Source organism: Athene cunicularia (genome assembly GCF_003259725.1).
Source record: "Athene cunicularia isolate RWA chromosome 2 unlocalized genomic scaffold, athCun1 chr2_part1, whole genome shotgun sequence".
Classification (NCBI taxonomy): domain Eukaryota; kingdom Metazoa; phylum Chordata; class Aves; order Strigiformes; family Strigidae; genus Athene; species Athene cunicularia.
Genome location: NW_020799095.1, coordinates 131385880 through 131397482, shown reverse-complemented (window position 1 = coordinate 131397482; position 11603 = coordinate 131385880). Strand labels below are relative to the sequence as shown.

The 11603-nt window shown below is 45.2% G+C and overlaps 1 protein-coding gene across 1 annotated transcript in view; it reads left to right on the top strand.

Annotated features, from left to right (window-relative positions):
• Positions 1-791: 791 nt before the first annotated feature.
• Positions 792-11603, top strand: part of ZNF706 (zinc finger protein 706) — an 18072-nt gene continuing 7260 nt past the window's right edge. The window contains exons 1-2 of the mRNA XM_026842500.1: positions 792-797; positions 4042-4046. The gene's annotated coding sequence lies outside the window, so the exon portion shown is untranslated. The remainder of the gene's footprint in view (positions 798-4041; positions 4047-11603) is intronic.

The window sequence follows — 11603 nt, the reverse complement described above, 5'->3', positions numbered from 1 at the left end:
GAGGAGAGACAGTGGTGGCATCCCCTATAGCCATGTACTTGGGGGATTTGCTTCCTGGCAGAACTGTGCCTCAAGTAGAAGGGTCCTAAAATATATTTGTTAAGCTCCCAGGTGTCCCTTTGCTGGACTCCCAGCATGTCCTGCCTCTGTTGGGATTATCTGCTGAAGGAAAGGAAGCTCATGCAAACATCCAGTCTCATCCTATATTGCAAAGGACTTTTAAACCACAGCTGCAAGATACTATGCTGCCCAGTGTGATAGCTCAGCAATATGGCTTTACTATTAGTTTCTTGGAAAAAGACCATAGAATACAGAAGAATAATCTGCTTAATTCCCCCATTTAGCAGGGGGAGGGAGGTCAGCATGAGCTCATCACATCTCAGACAGCAGAGAACCCCCGCAAAATATCTTCTGTGTGGCTGCTGCCCGTGCAACCCTGTGTGTGCCCCAAAGGAAAGGCTGCAATGAGAGCTCACGCTGTTGCATGCGACCACAAAGCACAAAGTCCAAGGAAACCCGGTTTTATTCAGTCTGTCCCTCACTCCTGCACACATTGCTGCGGGGCTGGGGTCACGTGTTGTATTTCTCAGATAAAAGTGAGTGAGGTCAGCTTACATTGTCTTTATAGTAGATCTTAATTAGACTGCCTGTGGACTACGTAGCTTCCTTGCCACCGCCGCTGTGGAGAAGTAGGCTCACTGGCCATTACCCGAGGAGTTTTGCTGGCTGGCTGAGCTGCCTCTGCTCTGGACTTGCTGAAAGCAGGGCCCACAGCGCTCAGTGCTCACCAGCTCGCCCTGCAATGCCAGCCCTGCTCACACAGCCTGCAGAAAACACTTGAAGAAGTGGTCCCTTTCATTACGAGACTATTGTGTTATTTCTGCTCCATATTCCCTTTATTAACTTAAATCTCTATAAAGCTCCCCCACCAGCAGGCTGACACCAGGAACCTGCGGTGCTTCTCACAGATCCAGAGCAAGCATGAAGCACCCACCACTGGGAAATGTTCTTGCTCTGGCACTCTTTGGGTACCTACTTAGGTTGTTCTGCCTTTGGAAACCATAAGTCCTTCCTAGCGGGGCTAGCCTGATGCTTTTCTATCACTACAGAGCTTAGTACACTTACAGCACCACTGTGTAATTAACATTGCCATCATTTGTTGATGACCTTCATTTGTTTCTCTCGTGATGCAGTTTTGGGCCAATGCAGATACTCCCAGCAAAAAGATGACTGTAAGATCATTTGCACCCAAGAGTTTCTTTACGTTTAGTGCCAGTGCTCTCAGTTATAATAAAAAACCTTACCTTAAAAAGTTAAAAAGCAGTTGAGCAGCACGGCTAAGAAATCTGTTTTCCCATGGATTTACAGTTGGATTCTCTGGTAAAACACAAACTTTCGCCAAAATTTGCGCAGGTGAGATGTAGTGTCTCTTCCATGTAGAGTCTGTAGTGTCTGAGAGCAAAACTCGCAGTGCAGCTTGCAGGGCCCGGGGAGGATGCTCTGTGTGCATGGATGGCTGCCTCTGCTGATTAACTGCTCCCTCAAATTTTAACTGAAATCAGCCAATGGGCCCAAAAATGCAGTGGGACAGACTGAATGGTTGCGTAAGTCTCCTTTCCATGGGAAAATGCTCCAGAAGCGTACATGGTGAGACCAAATGTGTGCATGTCACCAACTGCACTCTGAGTCCATTTACCTCAACCAGTCTGATCCTGTCAACAAAATGTAACTACTAATACAGAAGATGTGTCAGTAAAGCCTAAGTAGCTCTGATAACATTGTTTATGGAACAGAAAGGTTAAGATAAAGTTAATGGAAAGAATTTAAAGCCGAGTGAGATCTGAGGCTGAAGCAGAGCCATGGTATAGTCAGGAGCCCTGTGCTCAGCTGACCTCTTCCATTTCTGTGGCAGAAGTACCCCGTGTGCTTTTAAAGACTCCCCCTGAGAGGAGATACTGCTGGGGACTTATCGCAGGGTGCTACACTCCTCCTGAAGAGAAAGCCCTTAAAAACACAGTCATCATCTTAATTGTTGCCTCTGTCTGTTGGCAACAGAAGTCGAAGCTAGTTCTGAGTTAGTGAGCTTGCACAGACTGGGCCAACGTACTGCAGAGGCAATGCCAGCGGATGTTGTGCTAGAAATAAATTGGACTCTATAGCTTGAATAGATGCCAAAGAGCAAGTTTGATCTCCAAAACAGCAGCTAACAGACCATGAAGAGAAGTTGGCAGGAAAATGCAGTGATCAGCTGTCAAGATCTGCGACACGTCCTGCAGATGAAGAGCTCGGGGCCGGATAATGTATTCTTGTACCTTGTGCAAGCTGCAAATGAACAACTACAGCTCTTTTGAATTCACTTGTGGGCCTAGAAAGAATCAAACACAGGATACAGCATTCAAACCAGAAAAAGGTGGACTGGATTTCGCCCAGTATTTTTATATCATACATAAGACTTAATAGAGAGCAGAACCAGAGAGGAGGCCAAGTACAGCTGTTGCCTGAGCATGTGCTATGCACCTAATGCTAATGGAGCTGTGCATGTCAGTGCCAGCGAGCAATGCAACCCATAGTATTACATAGGATTATCTCTTAGGATGCCTTAGAAGCAAATCAGAGTTCAGAAATTCATAGTCCCACCCTCCTTAGATGTTAAGGAATAATGTTATTCATAGCTGACATTATTTGTCATCCTACTTCTGTCCTTATTCAGACTAGGGCTGGCTAAGGCTTCACTGTGACATGAGACATTTGACTGATGTTAGTCCTGTTCAAAGCCAGTGCCTGAAGGGCAGCAGTGGAGACATTACTGGAGAACAGCTACCCCAAAGGGGTCAGGGTTTAACTTCTCTAGGCTCTGCCATGTCTTCAGTAGGGGCTTTCATAGCAGGCTGGAACATGATTGTCAGCAACAGGCTTGTCCAGCATGGACCCTTTCTTTGAAGAATGGATACTGGATACTTTTTGAGGATTACCCGTATTGTGCTCAATATCACTGCTGTGGTCTTTCTGTTGCAGCACAATGGAACAGCTGTTTCCCCCTTGGGATCTAAATAAAAGGATCTTAAGGCTTTCCTAGAGGCTACCTGACACTTGGTCAGAAGGGCCATTACCAGACTGTGCCAGAGCAAGTAACATTAATGCTACAATCTGCTGTCTCCTTCACAATAAGCAGTGTAAGAGCTGCAGGCATTCAGGAGTAACCAGGCTTTCTACTTTGTGATCAAGTTGGTTCATTATTTCTGCTCCAGTAAATCCCACCTAAAACTCTTCAGGATTCACTAAGGTTCGATGAGACGCAACATGCAAGTATGCTTGCTGATTTAATATCCTCTTGCCATCATGCTTTGTCCTAACTGCTAAAACCAAATATTTTGAGACTGAGGAAGTTGTTGGCTGAAATAATCACAGGTTTCCACAGCTGTGATGCCTTTGCCCATGGCAGGATGCTGATGTGTCACGGTCTCTCTGTGTTGTGCAGCGTGTCCCAGAGAGACTACAGCCATACCTAAAGCCACCATTGAGACTTAAGAATGTAGACATCCCATCATGAGACAGCTGAGGGCAGGGGATCCAGCATCTGGAGTTGGGGGTCTCCACAAGAATCATAAAAAATAAGAGGTGAATAGAGAGCCTGCCAACTGTGCCCTTCACTGATTCCTCAGCATTGTCATAATTCTCCCCAATAGGCCTGAACAAATTCACAGAGACTTGACCAAAGTCTTGTCTTTTGCCTGGGCTGTGCTAAGCACAAGGTGGTTCCTTCCATCTCCTTCTCTTTCCCAAGACAAACATTTCTGCTGCCTTTACAGGCAGGTGTGGTAAAAAGCCACCTCCAGTGCTGAGCCAGCAAAGCAAGACATTCTTTGCCTTATCATCACTGTTTGCCCAAGCTCCTCACCCTCCACACTGCCTCTCTGAGCAAGGAGAGACACAGGCTCTTGAGCTGTGTAGAGCACAAAGGTCATTTCCTGACCCAGTCTGAGGTCTAATTAGTGGAGTTATGAGCTGCCAGAGCCTGTTAGTGAGGGTCTGAGCTGGCACAGGGCTGTGGGCTCAGATCAATGAGGAAGAGGGGATTTGAGCTTCAGAGTAGCTACATGAGCCTGAGCCCTTCCATCAGTCTGTTCTACGTGCACAGCTGCATCTGGGTACTGCTGGAGGGTTCCAAGTCAGCAGTGGTGTCAGGGTATCCATAGAGGTTATTGAACATCAGGCTTTGCCGTTTATTTTGTGGGAACTTTGCCTGGCACATGGGAAGGGACATCCAGAGAAAGATCTGGGGAAGATCCTCAGGACTTCTTGGCACCCAGTAAAGCAGTCAGGGCAGCGGCTCCATCAGGACTGCTGGACACCAGTGAGACCTGGACCTGGTCATTCTGGGGCAGGCTGAGTCTGCAGTGTATGTCCACCCAAGTCCTGCACGTCCAGAGCACAGTCTTAGGAAGCCAAGAGAGAAATACTGAAGTCCTGTTTATACAGACTAATGGAAACCATGGGAACAGACTGGGATCTGACTGTACAAGATCTCAAAAACTAATTATAAATGGGAAGCCATCCTCAGTGCCATCCTTTTTACTAGTGTTTGTCCCACAAGGACCTGTTCTTAGCAAAGCACTATTCAATACTAGTCAAGCTCTTTGATTTATCAAAGAGAAAGGTTAAAAAAAGGATATGATCCTCATTGCAAATATCTGAGGAAAAGATTTCTCTTACCAAATTCTTTACAGTATCAGAGAAAAACAGAGAAGGAACAAGCCTGGGGGGTCATTTCCAGTCTAAATTTATCTTGCTTAAAGGAGCACATTTTTAAACAGGGAACAGGTGAAGTGTGCGAGGGCTTAGGCTGTGCTGGCAGGCTCTGGTTTGAGCTTTGCACAGCTGGAGTTACTTGTTACTGCAGAGTCTGGGGCACAGGGAATAAGAGACAGCTGGTGTAGAGAAGGGTACACTGGAGATGTGGGCGTAGGAAGGCTTGGGTGCAGGATGATAAGGGGTTTCAGTCTTGGTTTGGGAGTGGAGAGTACAGTGCTATATCTAAGCATGGACAGGACCAGGCCTTTGTCTTCTAACCTGGTCTTTTTGCCCACGGAAGCATTGTAAAAGATGCTTCCCCACTGGGACAGACATGTAAGTCTCCAGCACCAGGCATTTCTACTTCACTTCATTGTAATTTTTTAGCCAAGTTGCAAGAGCACAATTTTCCAAATTAACTTCACAGACCAGCAGTCAGATTGAAACGAGTAATATTTTAAAATCATGATAGTCTAAATGAGAACTTTAAATTTTTCTAGCCTAGTAAATCCTAATGTGCAAAGTCTGTACCTAATGTTACCTCATAACCAACTCTTGTTTCTTTTCGTCTCTGGGACTGTCCTTTAAGTGTTATTCTTAGATTAGAGATGTGCACTGAATGTTTTCACAGAAGCATAATTCATCCTCCCTAGTTTTCTCCTGCAGTTTCTAAGCAAAAGCCAGGCTAAAGGACAGAGTGAAAAAATACCCTTCTGCTGCTTAAAGACCAGCCATGTAGCAGGAAAAGGGATTTCCGTTCCTCCATCCTGTGGCAGTCTGTCTTAAGAATAAACTTATGAGCATCTACTGAGACATGAGTATGGGCTTCATATATCCCTGGTAACTCAGCTGCAATAATTCTGACCATCAGCACATACATTCCACCTCACTGCCCCTCAAGTAATGTCTTTTATGTCTACGTAGCTGCTGTCTTTTGCCATTGCTGGCTGCTTGCAGGAATGTGTTTTCTGTTCTGCTCCCAAAACCCATAGCGCATTGCTCTGCAGCGGCACTCAGGATCTCTTGCAGAAAGCAATGGGATCCAGTGGCCTGGTGCAAACCAAATCATTCCCCTGATTTCTCTTGCCAGGTCTTATTTATCCACCAGTGTTTGTGAGCTAGACCTTACTGTGTTTTAAGCATTGTCAGCAGCTGGCAGGAAACACTGGCGATCAGAGCAATCCTCACAGCTCAGTTTGCAGCAGGCTCTTTGGATTCCTGCCTTTAAGTCATGCAGTGACTTTAGAGCAAGTGTAATGGGGCATCTGAAAAGGAAAAAGTTGAAATCCAGCAGATGTTTCTTGCTGATCTCTTCATGAAGCAGCAAGCTTCTGGACCCAAGCCAGCACTGCAGACCTGGGAAAACCAGCAGTGTGTGTGGACTTGGGGATGTCCAAGGCTGCCTTTCTTCCATGGGGAACATCCTGCAGCTGCAGAGCCCTTTCCTGTGTACTGACTCTCTGTGTTCATTCTGGGATGTGTCATTCTGAAATGCACCCTCGGCCTTTGCTTCCTTGCCCAGAAAGATTTTACATGCTATCTGGACAGCAGAAAGAGCTTCCCTCCCTGCCCTTAGGAGTTCTAGAATGACAATGAAATCTGCACATGGATGACTGAAAGGCAGATGGAGAGGCTGTCTGTGGATGAGAAGTAACTGTCCCTTCTGAAAGGTACAATAAGCAGCTACATAAATGTTTGTTAGTAGGAGGGTGGAGTCTTGCAGATGTGCTGAAGGAAGCAGGCAGAGCTGGTGGATGGAGCCACCTCAGCACAGAAGCATTTCTGGGATGTCCAGCCACTCAGAAGCACAGACTGATGGGATGTATGGCCCTCCTCGAGGCTAGAGGCAAGATGTCAACAATGTTGGCATGTTTGTGAGAGGATTTAATCATAATTGCTGCATGTTTTAATATGCACATGACACAGTGTGAGAACTATTTTCATGCTTCATACATCTGTTTAACTATATTGGTAGAGAGGAGGGAAATCTTGGTATTCTGAATTAATTAAAAATGTGTGGATATATTGGTTTTCATAAGGCAGGGACCTGAACATGTACAAGACTCAAAAGCATGAATGAAGGGCACATGCGAAAAGGGAATGAACACATCAGATTAATCGGTGTGCATTTAAAAATAGTAACTGTACGTAATGCTGTGCAAAGCTAAAATCTATTTTAAACTGTTTATATAGAACGGAAGTGTATGTTCTCAAGGTCTCCAGTTTGTCTGCGTGGGTTGGTCAAAAAAGTTGTGACATGCTGAGAAAGGCATTTGTGCCTTCTTTTTAGCAAAAGTCACATCCAACAAAATGGATTTAAAAGAGGAGAGATTGCAAAATACTTAGGGGTCACAAAGGCAATCTTTGTCCATGCTCTCCAAGAGGTGCATATGCCTTACCAACCTTTGAGGAACTGCATCTCTGAGCTTCTGACTGCCTCCCTCTCTGTCATTCTTGATGAGTCTTTTCCTCAAGCCCTCTCTTTTTTTGTCTCTCAGAGGATGTGGGCAGCACAGGGAGGCTGGCAATATGGTGGACATCACCTGAGGTTGTCCTTGTTCTGGAGGATGTTACACATCAGGTGTCCCTGAAACAAAGAGACGGTTCAGAAAGGCAGCACACAAAACAGGAAGAGATCCTGCATTGCTGCTAAGGGGCTGACCCTTCAAAGCTAATGTGGAAATAGAAGGGGATAGCAAACCTGAGTTGCCCTGCCAAGAGAACTGCATTGCTGTGCCAGCTTCCTTCCTAAACAAACCACCGTCTTTGGCTGTCTGTCTCATTTTGATTGCTCGGGTTTTTTTTCCCTTCTTTTTCCATTTTTAAACCTTGCAGATCAACATAGTGTGCACTACAAAATACCTACTTCTACAACACACAAAAAGAGGCATACCATCACACACCTTAAAATCCTTTTCCCTTAAGTATGTATTGTGATTTCGTATCATCTCTTACCAGTGCAAAGCTAAGAATCTATTGAATCTGTGAACAAAATATGTGATTTAAGATCTCACTCTTTTTTGTATTTGCCATAACAGCCAGACTGGGCAAGCCCATGAGGTGCCAACATCCCAGCTTGTGGAAAAGTAGCACACAGTAATCATGCTCAATGGAGGGAGGGAGCTGATGTAGTGTCAGGGGAGCGTGAACTGGATGTATGAGAGCTGGAGCTGGAAAGTGCCCTTACAGGGAAAAGAATGGTATACTAGCATGGGGGAAGGAAGAGGTAAACATCCCTAAGGCAGAGAAGGGTAAATGAGCAAAAGCTACCTTGTCAGGCCCCTGAAATAGGTAAAGTACTGCTGCATGATGTTTTATATCAAACAATACTAACTGCAGAGGATTCCAGCCTGTCTGGGGCTCTGCCTGCAACCATGTCATCCTGTCCCTGAAATTCAGCAATACTGACTCCAATCTACCATCGCATCAGCTTTGAATATCCTTTCAAAGTCTGTGCCTTACAACCTTCGACTGCAGACCCAATCTCTGCTGTTCTGCATGCTTGTCAATGTTGGTCTGCAGCCACAAAAACTAGTGAGAAGATCTCTGTCACTGGCCGTCCCAGGGCATGTCCCCTTCCCTTTCCTTCACTTGTTCAGACATGCTGAGGTGTCATAGTGGGGCACGGAATAAAATCACTCGATAGGCAGGCACACGATACCAGCATGTGTATGCACCGTGAGTGAGTACCAAAGGGCAGCACTGGAATGCAAGCCAGCGTTTAGCTGGTGAGATGATGTTTGGTTGATGTGACACTAGATCAATAGCAAGCACACAAGAAGACGAGCAGAAAAGATACAAGCATTAAGTGCGGTAGGGAACAGCAGTGGGAGGACCTGGCAGGCACACACGAGTTGATTCAGACAGGACAAGCAGCCACACCTATGCTGTTGTGGGCAAACTTGCCCTGCACCTCAGAACAATTGCTTTCAAAATGGGCTTAATAACACGTGTCAAAATGTCAGCTGGTTCACAGCAGGGAATTGTGCTGGGGACACGAGTGACACGAAGGTGAGAGCGCTCAAACTGTCTTGCAATAGAATTCAAGTGTCAACAAGTTACTGTTGAGCACAACAGGCATTTTGATTTAATGACAGAAACTGCACCTCTGAGCAGGCACAGAAACTGATGGGGGGCTGGAATCCAAGAGATGGGAAATAAGCATGAGAAATCCTATCATATCATAAACAATCAAGACTGTTTCAAAAAAACAAAGTAACAAATAATCCTGCTTTACAGCATTGCTCCTTCCAGTTTCCTTTGCTGCTTTCCTCCAGAGTAGACCAGCATTTTGCTTTTTCTGATCATGTTCATCACGTTCATGCTTAGCCTTAAATTAGAGCCTTGTTTCTCATCGTGAGAAGATAATAATGTCTTTTTTTTAAAAATCTGGAGTATTCTTAGGGGCTCCGTAAGAGCTGAAACGCCTTACCCATACCCATATGGAGCTGTGTTTTCTATGTGTATGATGCAGCTACAGATTTCAGTTAATCGTAACCACTGAAACATTTTTGTAAAGCTAGGCTTGGGGATAATAAACTCCTTGCATTTGGTCTACCCTTAACTACGGAGAGGTATTCTTGATTTTCACTCTATTTTAATGCAGAATACTTAGTAATATCTATGGGGTTTATGAGTTGGTTTTAAATTAGAAAACAACAATTAAACAAGCAGCACACAGAAAAACACTTCAATATTATTTCCAGCAATTTTAAAATACAACATTTTGGTCTAAACCTTGCATTTATTTTTCATTTTAACTTCTATTTATACTTTCATTCATATACTCTGGCTTGCTTCACCTCATATGGGAGCAACACAAAGCAGAGGAATTCCATAAACCAGATAAACTGCATTTACGACATGTTCATTTTGTCAGAGCTATGCAAAGCATCCAGCACACAGACCAGCTCACTATATCCACCCTGGGTGTCTCTGATAACCTGCACACGTGCATGGAAATATTCTCTTTGGTGTGATAAATAAGTTTCACACAGTGAATAAATTTTGAAAAATTATTTAGTCAATGAGAAATTTTTCCTTATTATCTTCATAGTAAAAATCTCAGCCATGGGGACTCGTATTCTTCTTTCACACTGGGTTTTTCTTAATAGTCTCTTTGGAAGCATCTAAATTCCAGAGCCATGATTTGGGCAATACAGGGAAGAATGCTGTGACCAGGATCTACAGAACAAAGGGACAAAAGACAGAGCAGACAGAGGGAAGTCCCCTGTCCTGCAAGGAGACCCACCCTTCGTTATCCCAAAAGCAGAAAAAGGTTTGGAGACCAGCCAGAGCTCAGTGTGAGCTCAGCAGATCTGCTTTAGTTGAAATTCTTGTCCAGCCAGGTGTGTCGTAGCGCTGTAGTATGGGGACACAACCCTTGAAAGCCGTCTCCAGTTCCACATCAGAGGCCAGCAGTCCTCTTAAAATAGCATCAGCCAGGAAAGAAGCTACTTTTTCACTCAGCAGTCTTCAAAGTGAAACCTCACTCTGAAAGCCACCTGCTTCCAAGCACAGAACCCAAAATGCCCACCACCCCACAAACATACATGCACTTTCAGTGTTTTTTACAGTTGCTTATTTCCATAAAGTTCAGAAACTAAAGACAAGATCATTTTAATGCAGTGGGGATTGCACTGTCCAGATACAAACATTTTCAGTACTGTCAGTTTAATGTGGAAGACATCACTGCAAATAGGAATGTTAGGAAAATGTTTTTTTAGAAAACTGTTAGAAACTTCATTTTTTATCATAGGCTTATATTTGACTGTCTTAAATGTTGTCACATCCAGACCTACTTCAGTGACTTAAGTGTCAGAAGGATGTTATACAGCTCCCCTGTAACTGTAATTATGCTCTGGGCATGACTCATGATGGCCAAAAATCTTCATTGTACTGCTTTAGGGATGTTTTTTGTTGTTGTTGCTTTCTCCTCTCTCTTGGATCAGAAGGGAACATTACACTCATCTAACCTGAGCCCCTATAAAATGCCAAACCAACACCTAGTAGTTCCTCTAGTAAGCATATTACATTTGTTTTGCCCCAGACACATAAGACTCCAGGCTTATTTTAAAACTACAATGGCTCAAAGAGTGGCAGAGCATCATCTCTGAGCAAAGATGCTGCCTCTATTTCTCCTAACAGGTGTATAACCTAAGAAGGCAGACATTCAGCCTCCCTTTGGGATATATGAAGATGTCGACAGAAAATAAAGTGCTCCTTTACCCTTCTTTACAGAGCCCGCCTACATCTCTATTCATGCAAGCTAATACTTTTCAAATCACTTGCACTGTGAATACAGCCCATAAACGCCTTCCTCTGCAGTTCTTGCCTTTAATGTGAAAACAAGATCTAGCGCTCTTTCAACTTGAAGTGAATCCTGCTTCTCATCTCAGGCCTTTTCCTTCTGCTTTTAATTGATTTAACCCTTCAAGCCTGTGGGTGAGCCTTCTGCGTGAATTGCCCCCCACAGAGAGATTTCATCCTCTCCAGGATCCCTGCCCGGTCTCGTCTCCAGCCCCTTCCCTGCAGCCTCTCAAGAGCCATTTTCTGGATCCTGCTGAGGAGGAACAGCAACTATTTTTAGGCTGCGTCTGTATGCTAAGCACAGAGGAATGTGCCTGAGAGCAGGGCTTGCCGGGAGGAGAGGAGATGGTCTGAGGGCAGGCGCCTACCGCAGTCCCACCGGTGCTGCGGCGCAGCGTTGCCCGGCGCCAGGCGCGCCAGCAGCCGGCGGAGCTCACCGGCGGCCTCCCTGCGGCTCCCCAGGGCTCGGCTGGGGCCGCCACCCTCGGCCCGCGCGTCCTGCC